The sequence below is a fragment of the Natrix helvetica genome (genome assembly GCF_964273705.1).
Source record: "Natrix helvetica genome assembly, chromosome: Z".
Lineage (NCBI taxonomy): Eukaryota > Metazoa > Chordata > Lepidosauria > Squamata > Natricidae > Natrix > Natrix helvetica.
In genome coordinates, this window is record NC_138554.1 from 88,140,068 (window position 1) to 88,158,601 (window position 18,534).

Consider the following 18,534-nt stretch of genomic DNA (forward strand, 5'->3'; position numbering starts at 1 on the left):
CGTAGGTGCTGCCGGTGACTCTCCCAGGAGGATGAGTAAATTAGTATGTCATCTAGATAAATAACGACAAACTGGTCCAAAAAGTCCCGGAAGATGTCATTCATAAAATGTTGGAAGACGGTAGGGGCATTGGTCAGCCCAAAAGGCATGACCATATACTCAAAATGCCCATACCTAGTGCCGAATGCCGTCTTCCATTCATCCCCGGGCTGGATCCAGACAAGATTATAGGCTCCACGCAGATCCAATTTCGTGAAAACCGTAGCCTCTCTGAGCCGCTCCAACAGTTCAGGAATAAGGGGCAGAGGATATTGATTGCGCACCATGATAGAATTAAGTTTACGGTAGTCACAACCTAGTCTCAAATCTCTGGTCTTCTCTTTGACGAACAAGACCGGGGCAGACAGTGGTGAAGACGAGGGTCAGATAAAACCCTGAGCTAGGCTTTTGTCCAAAATGTCCTGCAATTCGGCCAACTCTGGATCTGACATCGAATACAAACAATCCATGGGGAGCAGCGCATCCGGAATAAATTGATGGGGCAATCATATGGCCGGTGTGGTGACAATTTATCTGCTTCTTATTCACTGAACACATCTGCAAAATCTGCTATGCCAGAAGGCAAGGACACCCCGGGTGGACTCAACAACTGGCCTGCACAGACTTGACGGGTGTGGTCCACACATTGCAAGGCTGGAAACGTGACAGGGTTCTGGGACCAGTAGATCTGTGGATAGTGGACCCGAAGCCAAGCCAAGACCAAGACCACAGGGAAATGCAAGCTAAAGGAAATGTAGAACTGGATGGCTTTCTCATGAGCCCTGATGACCAGGTGCAAGGGTTGCATGGCAACCTTGATAGGCCCAGACAGAAGCACCCAGCCATCAATGGTCTCCACAAGCATAGGAGGATCTACTGGACACAGAGGGACTGCATATTTGGTCGCAAACACCTCGTCCATGAAGTTTGTTGTAGCCCTGGAGTCGACCAGAGCACGTGCCAGAATCCCTTGCAGACTACTGGACAGGACTATTCATGATAGGTGTTGGGGAGGCCCGCAAATCACTGTCTCTCAGCATGGCTCTGAATTGATGTGCGCCTGACCCAAGGTCTCCCTTAGATCGGGCTTGGGGAATTTCCCGACAAAATGTTCTGGGGCTGGGGGGCCGGTCCAGTAACTGATGCCCCTCGTCTCTTCTTGGGGCAAAAGGCTGCCATGAGTCCAGGTTCCCCACAATAAAAACACAACCCCCCTGAGCGCCATCTGTTTTTCTCCATTATTGAAATGCGGGGTTTGGCTGCACCTAATTCCATGGGCTCCTTCTGTGGAGTTGGAGTCTCACACATGGCCAGAACCACCCTGTTCTACTGGGATCTGTGGCGACTTCTCCACCTCTGCAACCGAACATCAATCTGGAGGCACAGATGGACCAGTGTGTTGAAATTCAGTGGCCTATCCACATATACCAGCTCATCCTGCAATTCTTCCGACAACCCATCCTGAAATGTGTCCATGAGGGCTGCCTCATTCCAAGCCGAATCCTGGCTAAGTAGCCTAAACTCGTTGATGTATTCCTGCAAGGAACGCCAGCCCTGCTTCAGAGTCTTCAGACGTCAGGTAGCCATCTCCGTCTTAATGGGGTCCTCATACATTAATCTGTGGTGGTCACAGAACCCCTGAAGTCATCCAGCAAAGGGCTAGCCTGTACTAGCAGTGCGGTAGCCCAACGAGCTGTGGAGTCGGAGAGAAGGCTAATCATAAACCCCACTTTATCTCGGTCAGTGGGGAAATCCTCTGCTCTCAAGCTGGCATTGTCCCAAAAAAGCCGGAAACATGGCTGGGTTGCCATCGAATTTATCAGGCACTGCAACCGGGCATTTCCTTTGAGGCAGTGGTGGAGCAGTGTGAACTTGGAGCTGAGCCACCTGGGCAGCCAGCACAGCTACTTGTTGCGTGAACTGCGTATTTTCTGCACGAAGCTGCTTCATTTTAAATTATATTTAAATCTGTTTTAGAAGGCAGGAAACAAACTGTTCTGTCCCAAGCCTCTACAATATATATGTACACAGACTTGGCTGTCTGCCACAACTAAGGAAGGAGATAAGCAACCCTTTGGCTGGGAGCCCAGAAAGCTATCTCTATGAAACAAGGCTTGAACTCACAAAGTTCTCCCAATCTTTCTCTACGGCTGGATCAGTAAATTGTTGTTTCCTGCAAAATTCCCCTCCTGTCGCTCCACCTATAAGCTCTCCGGGGGGGCGGGGGGGGGGCAATCAGTAGCCACCTGTTCCTATTTCCTTCTGTGACTCTTTTTCCAAAGCTGCTCCCTCCTCCTCGCAGCCTTATGTACGTCAGGGACAGCCTCCCTCTATTCTTCCTCACTGCTCCCTGACTCAGATGCCACCTGGTGGCCAACAGGCTTCTCTAGTCCCGGCTCTGACTCCAAACACCCCCCAGAGTCTTCCTCAGCCTCCAGGGCAGTCCCATAGTGTTCATCGCTGTCAGATTCCACCAACAGCTCAGCTGGCCACTGTTGGGCCACAACAGCATCTACTACAGGTAATAAGCAATAAATGATCCTTTTATCAAATCCAAAGTTAAGAAGCTATGGCTGTTAGTGGCTGAGTAGATTAAGTATGTGATCCAGCAATGGGATGGGCCTTCAGCAGGTGCAAATCCTCATTCTACTACCCTTTACGCTAGGTAATTAGTTAGACTCTTTAGCCCAATCAACATATGATGTTTTGGAAATAAAACTAAAAGAGAATTCTGCTAAACTACATTGAGTTCACATATAATATGAAATACAATAAATTATGCCAGACCAAAATGACCCATTGTGAAGGGTCATCAGGCAGCTAAGAATTTCCTTCCTCTCTGTCAAAATATGGGCAGTGGCTTTTTCTGTGGAAGGGATAATAATTCACCAGGATGCTTTCTTTGTGGTTGATGTTCCAACTGAGAAATCAAGAGAATGTGTGAACATATCCATTGTCTTAAATGCATAGCTCCTATTTCATTTGGGCAGGGAGATGTCAAAAAACAATTGGGGGGGAGGGAGACTTCCGGTTGTACTTCCAGTGCCTTGGAAGCCTGATCTGCAAGCTCTGCAGTCAGCTCCAACCTCTCCCTGTTGGAGGGTCCAATTTAGGACCATAGCCCCCCTGAAGGGGGAGTGAAGTAAGGTGGAACCTCCTGGCATGTCAAGGAGAGCTGCATCTCTCCTCCCTGACTGGGAAACCCCCCTCATCTGACGACAAGGAGCAGTGGCAGCCGAAATGGCTGCCATAAAGCCGGGGACAGCTTGAATACTGAAGACAGTGCTGGAGAGGAGAAAGTGAATGGAGTGTGAGCTGGGTGAGAAAATATTTTTTATTGGAAGTTGATCCCAGAAATCCAAAGGGGAAGCATCTTTAATACTATTTGTTGAAGCTGTGAATGGGAACACAGGAAAAATGCCGGAGAATTGAAGAAGGAAACCTGGATATACCTGTTAAATACAGACCTATTTTAAGACCACTAGCGATCTGATTATTGACTAAGGACCAGTTAAGAGTCCCTGAACATCATTGAATATTATTGAACATATAAGATAATTCAAAGAGGTGTGGATAACCTCCTGGTGAATTCAAACTGTTTTGACTAAATATTGATTAGACATTTAAAATTGTGACTTAGAAGTTTGGCTTTTTGAAATAATGAACTCTGGACAGTGGGCTAAAAAAGAGATTGACTAAACACAGACACAACATAAGACGGAAGTGAGGAGAACTTAAACAGAATAGAGCTTTTTCAAAGCATTGAGAAAATATTTGATCACATAGGCCAAAAACTGGGAAATTTAATGCAAAGAATAATGATCAGGACAAGGAAGAAAGAATGGAGCTACCAGAAGAAACAGAAGGGAAAATGGAGAGAAACCAGCAAGAAGAAGATAACAAGGAGGAGATGTTGCCAAAATGAACAGTGATTAAGGAACTAAAAAAAGGAGGGGAATAATGTAAAAAAATTAAAAAGGGAATGGGAGAAACAGGAAGAGAACTGAGGAAAAGAGATAGGAGGTAGAATGGATAGTTCTGGAATTAGACAGTGGGAAAAGGTAGAGTTGGGAGGAAAAGTTAGATTGCAATAGGCAAATAGAGGGAATAAAAGACCCAAGAGACAAATATGGAAGTAAAACTAGAAAGAAAATAAGATTAAAGGTTTGGAAGCAGGTACGAGATGAAGGATAAGGGAAAATAGAGTAAAAGAATAATTTTATTAATATATTTCAATAATGTGTATTAATACCAGAATTATACAGGTTGGATTATTATTTTAGCAGTGATAAATATAAGGATAATACTGTAATATAAATGGATATGAAGAATGGGAAAAATAGACTGTGAATGACTGTACTACTAAATATGTATAAAATATGAATAACAGTGGAATTTAAGGGATGATTAGGGAAATATATATAAATATATATTAATCTAAACATGTGAATTAATAGTAGAATTATATGGATTGAAGAACTGGAAAGAACATGAATAGAAATACTTTAAATATATAAATGACTGTGATTGATACTAAAACTGTATAAGGAGATATTGAAAAATGGAAGAATGAAGAACGTTGATTTAACTATGGAAATATGAACAACAAAACAGGTGGAAATCATGTATTTGACTATTATAGCAATTTGAAAGGGGGGGAAAGTTAAAATGGGGATAGAAAATAGTGGAGGGAAATAATAATTATATAGTAATATGTTTATACAAAAGAACAGAAAGATGGTTTAAAAAGGAAGAGTGATAATAAAAGACATGTATAAATAATATGAAACAATGGAAATGAAATGTAATATTTAGGAATAATAAGACTTATGTTTATGTGTACTGAAATGTATGTTACCCAGTTACCACACCATTCACGCATTGATATGTAGAAAGAATATAAAATTAAAAATTTGATTGGGAAAAAAACCTTATGGGGTACCAGCCAATGTTCTAAGTATCAAAAGATTAGAAAACTCAAGCAAGCAATGGCAATTTTTTTCGGTTACTGTTGACAAGAATTTTACATGGACATGTTCATATTTAATGCTAAAAGATGCACTCTGTTAAGGTAAAGCAAAAGTGCATACACATGGAAAATATATTAAAATATTACGTGAAATCATTTGAAAAAAGTCATTCTTCCTTGACATAGCAAACTAATACAGCAATGGACAAAGTAGACATATGATTTTGTAATGTTCCTATCCTTCATTGAACAAAAATGTAGAAGCAGGGAATACTTCTTTCACAGCTGAAGAGGCAAGCATTGAATGCTACAGAACTATTCACAATTGGTCTATGATGGTAATGGACATTTTGCTGTTGTCCAAAAAGATTATTACCAGTGCAACCCTATTCATTATTTCTCCTATGTAAACTAGTATAAGATTCACTGAATAAGATATGGTTTCTATACATTTGTATTGGAGTATTATAATAATACCCATTGAATAGAGAAGGACCTCTATATGATTCTCCAGATAACATGGAAGTTGAAGTCCACATATCTTAAAGTTGCTGAGGTTAAGAAATACTGGCCTGTAAGCCCATTTATGCAAAACAGAAGCAAAATAAAAAAAAACAATATATAAAACATAAAACATGAAAAACTATTCAAGGCAATTGCATCATTATGACCCTATGTTATTCATAAGAAGGAAGCTCTAGAGAGTCCTCAGCTCATAACTAAAACAGCAAATATTAATCATAATTGAACTCAAATGTTCAGCATTAAATAAATTAGCAGCAAACATTTTTTGGTTGCAACAGTCATTTCTTTAAAAATATACTTAATGGAAAATATTAGCCCATGAAGAAAACATGATGAGAAAGTGAGCCAGAACGGTCTATAAAAAGCATTCAAGGAACTCTTGATGGAGATGTGTATCCAATATGGACGATAGGTGGAACACTGAAACAGAATTACATGTATTGGAGCTGAGAACAGTTATTTCTGCTACATCAGGTCACTGAATCATTAGTAAGCTATATGTGAAAGCAGAGGGCAAAGACTCCAACCCTCACCTGCAGCAGGATTTAACACAAAAACATTCCTCAATAGAATGATGTTCTGCTAAAGCATCAAAACTTCAGTCGAGGTCATATATTTTGACTGATGTGTTGCAGGATGTGTTGACTTCATGGTCTAGATGTCCTGCAGCATATTTTATATCAGGGATTTAACAGCAGGAAGATATTTAGCAGTGGCAAGTACTGCAGCAATAAAGTGGCAGGCAAGCAAATTATCTGTATGTGTGGGAAGGCAGGGCTGCACACAGAAGAATATAGACTTGTTGCCACTTCCTGAGAATGTTGTACACACATATTGGAACCCTGAACTTAACCAACTTTGGCCAGTTTGCCTCCCCCAGACTAGAGGAGGCAGTAATGGTATGGTCCATCAGCCAATTTCCTGCAAGCATTTAAAATTTAGAGACCTCATTCATGGATCTATACTAGAAGTTATAATTAGTTATGGCAGAATAGTTTCACACTCCCAACGCACATGGTTTCTTGCTGAAGACTTGCTGATGCTGGTAAGCCCCTCCTTGTCTCATGATTGATCAACTATGTCAAAACTGGAGGGTTGCAAGAGCGGCAATTTTGCTATGGCCCTGACCCAAGACAACATTGCAGCTCATGGTCTCTGAAAAACAAGTATGTGTCATTGCCATAAGTCTGAAAGAGAATTAGTAGTTCATTGGAAAAGATTAATTATTTGTTCATCTTTTAGCTCCTGGGATCCTGTCACAATAGTATAGGAATGTAATTAGGTAATGGAATCCACATGCAGCAGTGCCAACAGATCAGCATTAGAAGTTTGAAAGACAATAGAGAGGAATCCCTGGGAAAGTCAATAGCTCTTTTTAAAAAAATGAAATGGAGGAGTGGATGGGTAAACTAATCAGAGATAAAGAGATAAAACACTATCATGGATGACAAATAAGTACTGATTGACTGGCAGTTCTCCAGGCATGACCTCTAGCTAGAAAAAGAAGACACTGATTGACAGGTAGTTCTCTGCGAGTTTCAAATTCAAACAGATAAACGCTTGCAGTCTCCAAATTGTTGTGTTTTCCTACCTGGAGAAAAGATATTTGAGTCAGGAATATGGTGTGTGTTTTTTTAACTACTGGCTTTGCAGAAACTTTCAGAAGAAACTAATTCCAATGAGTCTGAAACTTACAGAATCAGGTGACGATAAGTAAGCAACAATACAGGATTTTTTTGGGTGTGAATTCAATCAGTAACAATAATAACCCAATATATTGCCCTGTTATCAGTCAAAATAATCCAGATCAGTCCCATTTTTTAAAAAAAGGATTTAGAAGGCAGAGAGAAAGAAAGTCTGCTTTATAAAGGTCCTCACAGTCATTATTGTTTCAACTGATATTCCGAACTCTCAAAAAATAATTAGGACTGACATAAAAATTTAGCAACAGCAAAATCTTCTTCACTAAGAAACCCAAAGACTATTTTGATCATAAAGTTTAAATAGTTGTTTTGCCTGTCTCTTAGCATAAAGCACTTAACTTTTGGCACAGATGGTTCTGGAAGAAGAAATCATCTTCCCTTTCCAGTCATATATGCACAATGTTCAAATGATGTAGTCCTCTTTTCAAAATGACCATTGCCTCGTAACTGATAGCAATGGATATTCTCCTTATGTTTTCCCTATTATGACAATTTTCTATGACAAGAAATACTTGTTTCTTTGTTTGCTTACTTACAGATGATCTTATGTATCATAAGTCTAAGTAGCTTACACAAACAGCAATAAAAACGTAAAACAATAAAAAACAGCATCCCAAAAAACAACTCCTAGGAGCCTCAAACAATACAGCCAAATACAGCAGTTCCTTGGTACTTATTAATTGGTTCTGGGAGGCGCAACAAGTACTAAAAAGAAATGCCAAACAAACCATGTGACTTACCACGTGACTCTTTTTTTCAACTGGCAAAGACTTCCTGTCTGTTCCTTTTCCTATGTCAATGATCTTCTCAACATGGCTGACTTCCTGTCTTCCGTCTGCAGCGATCTCACTCTTCCTTTTGCTGTGACCGTTCCAGCATGCTGACTCCTGTCCATTCTCCATGGCTGTCCACCTTTTCTTATTGCAGCATGTTGACTACCAATCAACGAGTACCAGGACAATATTTTAACATAAAAATGTTTCGTGCCAAATTCAACGAGTTTTGAAGAAGTTGAGTACCAAGGGATCAGTATACCTAACTAATTACAATCACAGAGCTCCAGTTTCATCCACTCCCAATGCTTGGGAGAAAAGCCAGCTTTATAAAAACACCTGGAAGACTGGGGGATAAGGGTTTAAACCAATACAACTATATTTATTATCATCCTTGTGGAATCAAGGACTGTGAAATGTAGGAAATTTAAATATTCTTTTTTATTATTTATATAGGGCAACAAAACACTATCTTTTGGCATTTTTATATTTTAGTACTCTAAACTAAATATTTTTTTCTATTCTAAGGCAAGCATCCTACTTATTGTTGGTAACTAAGGACTAGAAAGCATAACTTGCTAGTAGTTAAAGACTTGATTTTTTCTGATGATAAATATAGATCCAGAGACTGAACAGAGAGTAATTTTGATAAAATTACAATGGTTCTGCAAGGCAACCTATGTAGGAAAAGCTTTTGCAATTGTCATTTTCTCATCATTCGTCATCTTTCATTTAATGTCAAGAATCAACTGAATTTGACAATTGCAATTTCAATTTTTTAAGTTGCTGTTATCATCAGTTTCAGAGATATTTAAAAAATGCCAACATATAACTTCAAATGTAAACTTCTCCAAGCTCAGCAATGTCCACCCAAACAACGAACAAAATAATTCTAGACATTAATGTGATTATCATGCAAATGCCCCAATTGCATACTTGTACCAATATCTGACCTAAAGACCACAATGCAACACCACAGTTATATAAATGTTGCTATTTGCCCCCCTTGGCCTATCCATGGGTGCCCAAACTAATTATGGTATTTGCAATATACAGTTTATTTTTCTATTTTTTGGTCTACGTTCAAAAGCTTGTATAATTTTACAATATGATTTTTTAAAAGAACATTACAACTCTAATAGGTAAAAAAGCCTGTTAAGCCAACATTTGGATTTACATTAGGATCATAACACTATTTCACTCTAGTTTCCTAAGATGTTTGGAAAGCCTCAGTGAATTCTAAACTGGTTAATTCAGTGATGGATTGATAACATAATTTCTGTATCAAAGAATGTAAAGAGGTAATTCTTTTTAACAGTCTGACTGTATTAAAAGCTGGGGTTTCTATTTTTCATAAAATATTTGGGGCAGAGGTACCTTAGCTTGGGAACTTGCCTGATTTGAGGTGGAAATAACAAGGTCAGCTTTTGAACGTATTTTGGGCAATCAGGCAGAATGTAATAGGATAGATGTCAGTTAAAAACCTGATGGAAAACACTGCCAATTCACAGACACTGTGAATTGTCTGAAATCTGCTGCTAAGTATTAGAAGTTAAAAGATTTCAAATGATAAATGAAACCAGACACTCAAGAATTCTTGAACCAGTGCTAGCTTTAGTCAGTACAGGATTAGCAATAAACTTTATCCTTGCAATACACAAAAACAATAGCAACCAATATGGAAAAGGTTGTTTTGGCGTAATACTCCTCCAAGGTACTAAGTTCAGCCTCTTACCTTCATTGCTTTTTTCTGCAATCAACATGAACTTGGAACAAATATCTTCAGAATGCAGTACTTAGAGCATACAGCATGCTTAGTCTATGAATGGCTTTTTGATTGAAGGGGAGGGAGGGAGGGAGGGAGGGAGGGGGAGAGAGAGAGAGAGAGAGAGAGAGAGAGAGAGAACAGGTTAACAATTTTCTAAATTAAAGCCATCTTATTGTTGGAAGACAGCTTTCTTTTCATAACCTCACGTATTTTGTTTTGTTCTATAATATAGTAGTTCCGCCTTATTAGATACAAAATTATTCAACAAGTTGCTTTGGAACAGAAAAATGAATTCTGTCCAATCTTTGTTTAAAACACTAAGATCAATATAAATTGAGTTGATTTGTGAAGTATTTATTTGAATGTTTTATATGTATGCATAGTTTAAATATGGATAAAAACAAACAATATTTTTAAAACAAATCAAATGGGAAACCTGAAAAACCATTCCAGTTCCTATACTTTATCCATGAAATAATTGGTTTTTATATGTTTTACTGATTATTGTGAGCTACCCCAAAACATAATATGAAATGCATAGCTTTCCATCCTTCCAAGGTCGGTAAAATGAGGCTTCGGATTGTTGAGGGCAGTATGCTGACTCTGTAAACCCCTTAGAAAGGGCTGTAAAGTACTGAGAAGTGGTATATAATTGTAAGTGCTATTGCTATTTCTGCAAAACAAATAAATAATTTATTGGGTCTCCATAATTCCAATACTGTCATTAATAACTGCATATAATGATATGCAACTATTCATTTTAGGAAAAAAATAAACATGTAGATGATATGCTAATTTCAAAGTGTGACAGATAAGTGAGACAAACAAATTGAATATGCTAAATAATTAATCAACATGTAACAGGCTCCATATTAAGAATTTTGAATCAATACAAACCCAGATTGTGTATGAAAACACCCTTGTCACTCTCAGCAGTATTTAAAAGATGATAAATAATAGGCAAATACAAATGGCTAAATTATTCTGAGATACTAAATTATGTCAAGTAGATTGTAAAATAAAATCAAGAAAACTGATGACAAAAGGATATAGTTATCAATGGTTTTTTATGTATAGATTTTAGTTCTAAAACAAAAAAATAAGTTATTGGATTTAAAATAGGCAAAACAGTTCCACATGTTATAAAAAATGAAACTAAAGTTGGAGATGAAGGCAGAGAGCAAGATCTTCTGTACACTCAGTTCTACTCAGAAATGAATAACTGAATAGGAAAAATGATTCCTCCCATCAAATGTTAAATATAGACTGCATTCTAAATAAGGCATGGAAAATATTTTTCATTTCATTATTTAACAATTTATATTTTCCTCATGTGATATCTCATTCTTTCAAGAGATCACTTTCTAAACTATTGGAATGCTTAATCTAGCTTCATTATTTAAGTAGCTAATACAGAAAAAAAAATTGAAGCTTGCAAACCTTCTTAGACTAAATTTTCTGGTAATTTCTGATCTGGAATATTTTATTGAATTTCTTTGTATAGTCTGAATGTGCTTGTCTGATAGTTGTAGTGTTATATACTTTTGATTTGTTTGCTTCTATAAAAAATAATTAGAAAGTACATTGTAACCACTCTATAAGTATTGACAAATTTGCTAGATTTGCATGTTTTACCTCCACATTTTTAATACAATTTTTCTGTTTTCTCCATTCGTAGTTATGAATATAATAGGTTTTTATTTTTAAAAATAAATAACATTCTCACTGTCCTCTGATATCATATAATCACTTTCTCAATTGTTGTGACTCCCAGTCTTTTTTCAAACTTAACATGCTGATTTTGACTTCCAAAGCTCTTACATGGCTTGGATCAAAAAGTACTGGAAGAAATGTCAGACTCACCTTGCCTAATCAAGACTCATTTTCCAGATATTGTTGCCATTCAAGAATACAAAGGGGTAAGCATTAAAATGGCTATTAGGAAGAAGTGCTTGCAAAAAATGACGTATTAAAGAAAAGTGTACACAAAAAATAGATTCTGTGGATTTGATAATCCACTCTCTGATTTTGAAATAAGAAAAAATGAACTTGTAATTAAAAAGAGAATATCCTACAAATTTTAAAAGGTCCATTTGATTATTCTTAGAAGAAAGACAGTGTAGTTTTAACTCTTTATATTAGTCTTCTTTTGGGGCTTTACATCTATCTCCTAAAGGAAGGCTGCCAAATTTTAGTTATATTACTTCAGATGATCACTAGACAGCAACAATTAGGTAAGCAATCCCAACTACTTGCCCCAATCAAATGATTGCCAAGATTTTGGCAGCCTAGATAAAGCATTAAGAGGTTAAGGAAAAGTTCTGCCTGGGTTCCTTCTAGGCATGCAAACTGTATTTGAGGAGTTTTAGCGTTAAGAGAAAGGCAACCTATTGAGATTGTACACTTTGCACACTATCTATTTCCCCTCACAGCCCAAAATGGAGGGTTTTAATAATGGTTGCGTTCCTCCCCTTCTTTAGTCTTTTTACAGGACTATATGTATCACAACAACAAAAAAGATTAAGTGGGACACCCTGCCTTTTTTCAGAGTTATACTTCAAACTGGTATCAAAGCACAAGGTCTGCTAGCCTTTAAGAGATTGCTGCCCTCAAAGCTACCCCTTCAATTCATATCTTCATAAAAGAGAAAAGAATAAATAGTTTGTTGCAATCTAAATTCCCAGATCAAGTTATTTTTATCTTGGAATGTTCTACTGAAGAGTGAATAAATTCTCCAACGCCTTCTTGGCTCAAGTACAGAATCAACAATTTCATTCTCTGAAAAGTATCAGCTCTGAATTTCTCCAGCTAAAGAAAAGAACAGAGTGGAACAGTTGTTCCAAAACCTGGCTTCAACTCCCTTATGATAACAGTGAATTAATTCTATTGCTCCAGTTGCCAAAGCTTACTGACTAATGCTGAAGGAGTCCACTTTTCATGTTTCTGTTCTTGAAATATTAAAATCTCCCTAAAGAAACTCTTGATTTCCAGGGAAGAAATAGCAAGATGAAAAGAGATCTATTAAAAGCAAAGTCAATGGCCATAGTGAAATGAAAAGCTGGTAAATAGACTGGTTCTTCACAATTTTCTCCACACAAAAAGAAAACGAGATTGCCCACAAATTCTCCAAACTCCTCATGCAAGATATCAAAACAACAGTGTCCAATAGGTTTAGTACTCTGGAAGATGAACAGATAGTCATGTTGCTCAAACCAGTTAGTGCATTTAAAAGGACATTAGATTCATACTTCAATTTTAAATCACTTTTGGAAATAGCTTGTTAACTTCCTTTTCAACTATAAGGATCTTTGGATTGACTAATTTTACAGAACCAGACAAGTTTCCTTCAATCCTTTGTGAAATATTTTTAAATACAAGTTTACGGACCCAATACTTTTTTCTGGACTAAATAATAATGATTAAAACTTTAATTTTAGTATGTTACGAAGAGGCTAAAACTGCAGGTAAATTTGAAATGTATTGGTCTATGCCCGAATAAAGCTTGATCGATTGATTTGAAATTAGAATGTAGAATTTATTATAAAGAATCCTACCCATGGGGAAAATACTTTGTTATGAATTCTTTAAAAACATAATAAGATAAGACTTCAAAAACTGGACACTAGAGAGAACTAGAAGGCATTAAAAATTTCAATTAAATGAGAAGAACCATTATATTTGACCTGCTAATACATAATGCAACAAAATATTTTAACGCTGTGTTTAAAAGATATTATGAAAGAGGAGCAAGTTTTACCAGACAATGATACTGATGTCATACTGGATTTAAAAATGAAAGACTACAAGAATGAAGCAGAAAAAGATGTAACACTATACATATGTAAGAAACTGACTTAGTTAAAAGAGATATACAAATAACAAACTAAGATAGTGCCTGGATATTTTTTCTATATTGGATTTACAAAAGAGGCTTGTTAAAGCTTTGAAAAGAAAAGAATAGAATAGGATAGGATAAATAGAGTTGGAAGGGACCTTGGGGGCCTTCTAGTTCAACCCCCTGCTTAGGCAGGAAACCCTACATCACTTCTGACAAATGGTTATCCAACATCTTCTTAAAAACCTCCAGTGTTGGAGCATTCACAACTTCTAGAGGCAAGTTGTTCCACTGATTAATTGTTCTGTCAGGACATTTCTCTTTAGTTCTAGGTTGCCTGTCTCCTTGATTAGTTTCCACCCATTGCTTCTTGTCCTACCCTCAGGTGCTTTGGAGAATAGCTTGACTGTCTCTTCTTTGTGGCAATCCCTGAGATATTGGAACACTGCTATCTTGTCACTCCTAATCCTTCTTTTCATTAAACTAGACATACCCAGTTCCTGCAACCGTTCTTCATGTTTTAGTCTCCAGGCCCCTTATCATCTTTGTTGCTCTTCTCTGCACTCTTTCTAGAATTCCAACATCTTTTTTACATTGTGGTGATCAAAACTAGATGCAGTATTCCAAGTATGGCCTTACCAAGGCATTATAAAGTGGTATTAACACTTCACGTGATCTGGATTCTATCCCTCTGTTTATGTAGCCTAAAACTGTTAGATTCGGGCAACGAGAGAACAGACTCCGGACAAGTAGTGACTAAACAGCTCTTTATTTGTAGTAATAGTGATCCAGCTTAGTGTGTGGTCGGAGGATTCCCCTTTTATAGGGATCGGGTACGCCTCTCGACCAATCAGAACGATCCCAAGTTCCCGCCCTAGCGGTGGACCAGAGTGGAGACTTACGGCGATATATGCTAATATCTAACACCCCTCCCTTCTTAGACGGAGTGTTCCTATTAGTGACAAAGTCCTTTAAGTATGTCGGTTTCTGTCTTACACGGGTGGATCGTCGGAGTTCGGGTTGAGTTGGAGTGGGTGTGAGATCGGCTTGTTCTGCTTGTTCCGTTTCGCAGTCGGGGGTTGGAAAGCTTTCCTCGCTCGGATGCTGCCCTGATCCGTCGTTGATCTCCGGTTCCACTCTGGGCTCCAGGGTGCTGTAATCCTCTGTGTTTGGGCTCTCGGGTTGCTGACTTTCCGACGGTATATAGTCCTCGTTAGCGGATCGCAGGTTTGAGTGCGCCAGGCAACCCCGGAGTTGGTCTATGTGCCTTTTCCAATTCCTACCGTCTTCTAGTTCCAGCAAGTATGATCGTGGATCCGTGATACCTATTACCCTTGCTGGCATCCACAGTGTTCCCCCTGCATAGTTGTGGGCGTATACTGAATCCCCTATGCTAAAACTCCGAATTTTGCTTGTAGAGTCTGGGGGCGATGTGGCAGAGTAATTTGGGTGAAGTCGGTCCAGGTGAGACCGTAGACGGCGGCCCATGAGGAGTTCAGCGGGGCTCCTACCCGTCGTGGCGCTGGGGGCAATATGCTGGATTAGAAGGTAATGATCAATACGTGTTTGCCAATCACCTGGGCCCATCCTAGCGAGGGCCTCTTTTGCAGATCGCACCATTCTCTCCGCCTGTCCGTTCGAGGCTGGATGGAATGGCGCGACAAGGGCATGCCGAATTCCCTGACTAGCTAGATATGTTTCGAATTGCATGGCCGTGAACTGGGGCCCGTTATCGGAGACCAGGAGGTTGGGCAGGCCATGAGTGGCGAAAAGTCGCCGTAGTACCTTAATGACTGCCTCTGCCGTGATTGAAGTCATTAGGACTACTTCCAACCATTTGGAGTATGCATCCACAACTATTAAAAACGTTTGTCCCTGGACTGGTCCTGCGAAATCAATGTGTATTCGCGACCAGGGTGCTTTTGGTTTGTCCCATTCTGTGGCGGGCGCTTCAGGGGGTGCTGGTCTAGACTCTTGGCACGGATCACAAGTGGCCAACCATTCCTCTATCTCTTTGTCCATGTTTGGCCACCAAACGTAACTCCTAGCTAACGCTTTCATCCTTACGATCCCCGGATGCCCAACATGTAACACTTCTAAAACATTTCTCCGTAATGCATATGGAACAACAACTCGATCCCCCCACAATAAACAACCTTGTAAGACCAAAAGTTCATCGCGTTTTGACCAGAAAAGTTTGAATTCGGGTTCCACATTTCCCTTTGGCCACCCCCTCCATACCCAAGTTTGTACTTGTCTAATTACATTGTCCTTAGTAGAGAATCTAGCAACGTCCAAAGAAGAAACCGGTCCTGAGTCCAAACAGTCAATCAATAAAACCGGTACCTCGGTGGTGGGGTCTGTTAATAGTTCTGGGAGCGGGCAACGGCTGAGCGCATCTGCGTGTCCTAGTGTGGATCCCGGTCGATGTATCAGTTTGTAGGAATACGCAGCCAGGAAAACAGTCCACCTGGTCATGCGTGGGGAGAGTGAGACCGGTGTGGGGTGGTTTCCTGCCAAGAGACCCAGCAGTGGTTTGTGGTCCGTGATGAGTTCGAAATTGCGGCCGTAGAGATACTCGTGGAAACGTTTGACCCCACCCACAGCGGCTAACGCTTCCCTGTCCATTTGGCTGTAGTTTCTTTCAGCTGATGATAAAGTCCTTGAGTAGAATGCTATGGGTGCTTCGTTTCCGTTTGGCATTCTGTGGCTGAGAACTGCTCCGACGCCAAAAGGAGATGCATCGCAGGTCAATACCAGTGGTAGAGTTTGGCTGTATTGGACGAGTAACGAGTCGGTCGTGAGCAGGCGCTTGACTGCGGCGAAAGCTGCTGCCTCGGGGCGTCCCCATGTCCATTTCGCGTTCTTTGCGAGGAGTTGATGTAAAGGCTCAGCAACGGTGGCTTTCTGTCTTAGAAAAACGCTGTAGAAGTTAAGAAGCCCGAGGAATGCCTGCAACTCGGTCTGATTTTGTGGTGTGGGGGCGTCCTGGATCGCCTTAATTTTCTTCGATGTTGGGTGTATGCCCAATCCATCGATTCTATACCCCAGGAATTCTACGCTAGGCACATTAATTTGGCATTTTTCCTTTTTAAGGCGGAGACCCTTTTCTCTAATTCTGGCCAACACAGTTCTAACTCTTTTTTGTAGTTGCTCCTCGTTTGCAGCTGACACCAAGATGTCGTCAAAATAAGGGACGACTCCTGGTATTCCCTGCAAAAGCCGTTCCATGACGCTCTGGAACAGACCGGGAGCGATGCTTACACCGAATTGTAGCCGGTTGCATTTGAAGGCACCCCTATGCGTCACTATAGTTTGGGCCTCCGCCGTGGCGCTATCCACAGGCAGCTGCTGATACGCTTGTGCCATGTCTAACTTCGCAAATATTTTTCCTGGCCCCAACGAGTGCAATAGGTGTTGGACTACTGGCACAGGATATGCGCTTTGTTGTAGGGCGACATTAATTGTGCATTTATAGTCCGCGCAGATGCGGACTGACCCATCTGGTTTAACTGGGGTCACGATGGGGGTTTCCCAGCGCGCGTGATCCACCGGCTCGAGGATCCCTTGTTCTACGAGCTTATCTATTTCCTTATCAATTTTGGGACGGAGCGCAAAAGGCACTCTTCTTGGTTTGAGTCGGATTGGCGCCACGTTGGGGTCTAGATTGAATGATATAGGTTTACCCACATACTTACCAAGACCAGGGCTGAACACATCCTCGAACTCCTTAAAAATCTGTTCAGCGCTGCTGTTCTCCACGGCGTTAATTCCGGTGACTTCTAGCCCCAGGGCTTCAAACCAATCCAGTCCCAGGAGGCTCTGTAATGGCGCGCTGGCGACGGTCACAGGCAGTTGGGCTATGATGTCCTTGAGCTGCACCCGGAACGTGCCTTGACCCACGATGGGAACCCTGTTTCCCTGGTAGTCACGTAGCAGGATGTCTGGTGTTCGCAGTTGGCGCTTCTTAAGGCTAGGGATTGCCTTTTTCATGGCGGACCATGAAATGATCGTCAGGGACGATCCTGTGTCAACTTCCAGCTCGCAAGGGGAGTCCTCCAGGAGGACAGTGATTTTCAGCTTTTTAGGCCGCTTGGTGCGGACCTGACCTATCGTTGTGAGATAGGTTCGCATTGGTTCTCTCTGGGTCAACTCTCTCTCCTCATCGGTATCCTGGGAATACTCTCTCTCGGCTCTCTGGTAATACGCCCTTTCAGCTCTTTGTGTGTATTCTCTCTCGGCTAACTCCCTCGGTTCTCTCTCTGGGCGCCCTTTGTTTTTTCGCCAAGCCCCTGGGTTGGGCTTCTGTTGGTGGTACATTGGAGGCTGCCTTCGTGAGGCAGGGACTTCGCTCCGGCACACTCGTGCGATGTGCCCAAGTTTGTCGCAATGCGAGCAAACAACGTTTCTGAAACGACAGGTAGACCGGGGGTGGTTCCCTCCGCAACTTGCACATGGTGGCAAACGGAATTTGGGTTTCCCCACCGGTCTTGTGTGACTGCTCCGCATACGATGGCTGTCTTTGAACTCGCTGTTCTTGACCTCTTGATCTGTGTCTTCATAATGTACTCTAGCGTGTCTGGCTCCGGTCTGGATCGCGCTGTATCCACGTTGTATGGTCTCGGATGATCTGTCCGCCAATTCAGAAGCTCTCGCCTCATCGAGTGCAATCTGTAGGCTTAAGTTGGGTTTGGCCAACAACCGTTTCTGTAGAGAGATGTCTCTCAACCCGCATATGAGGCGATCCAGGATTTGCTCGTCCAGATCCCTGAATCCACAATGTGTGGCTGCCTTCCGTAGAGCTGCAACGTACTGGTTGATGGATTCTCCCGCCTTCTGGTTCCTCGTGTTGAATCCTTGGCGGCAAACGTGGCGGGAAGGTTTTGGCGCGTAATGTGTTTGCAACGTCTGTTTCAACGCCG

General features: G+C 40.6%; 1 protein-coding gene across 4 annotated transcripts in view; it reads right to left on the minus strand.

The window, feature by feature from the left end:
* POMGNT2 (protein O-linked mannose N-acetylglucosaminyltransferase 2 (beta 1,4-)) overlaps positions 1-18,534 on the minus strand; it is a 223,410-nt gene that overhangs the window by 108,828 nt on the left and 96,048 nt on the right. For 2 of the 4 annotated variants that reach the window (XM_081970115.1, XM_081970116.1), the window contains exon 2: positions 9,745-9,838. The gene's annotated coding sequence lies outside the window, so the exon portion shown is untranslated. Of the gene's footprint in view, positions 1-7,976; positions 8,172-9,744; positions 9,839-18,534 lie in introns of all 4 variants that reach the window. The other 2 variants (XM_081970109.1, XM_081970113.1) reach the window with 2 other exon arrangements.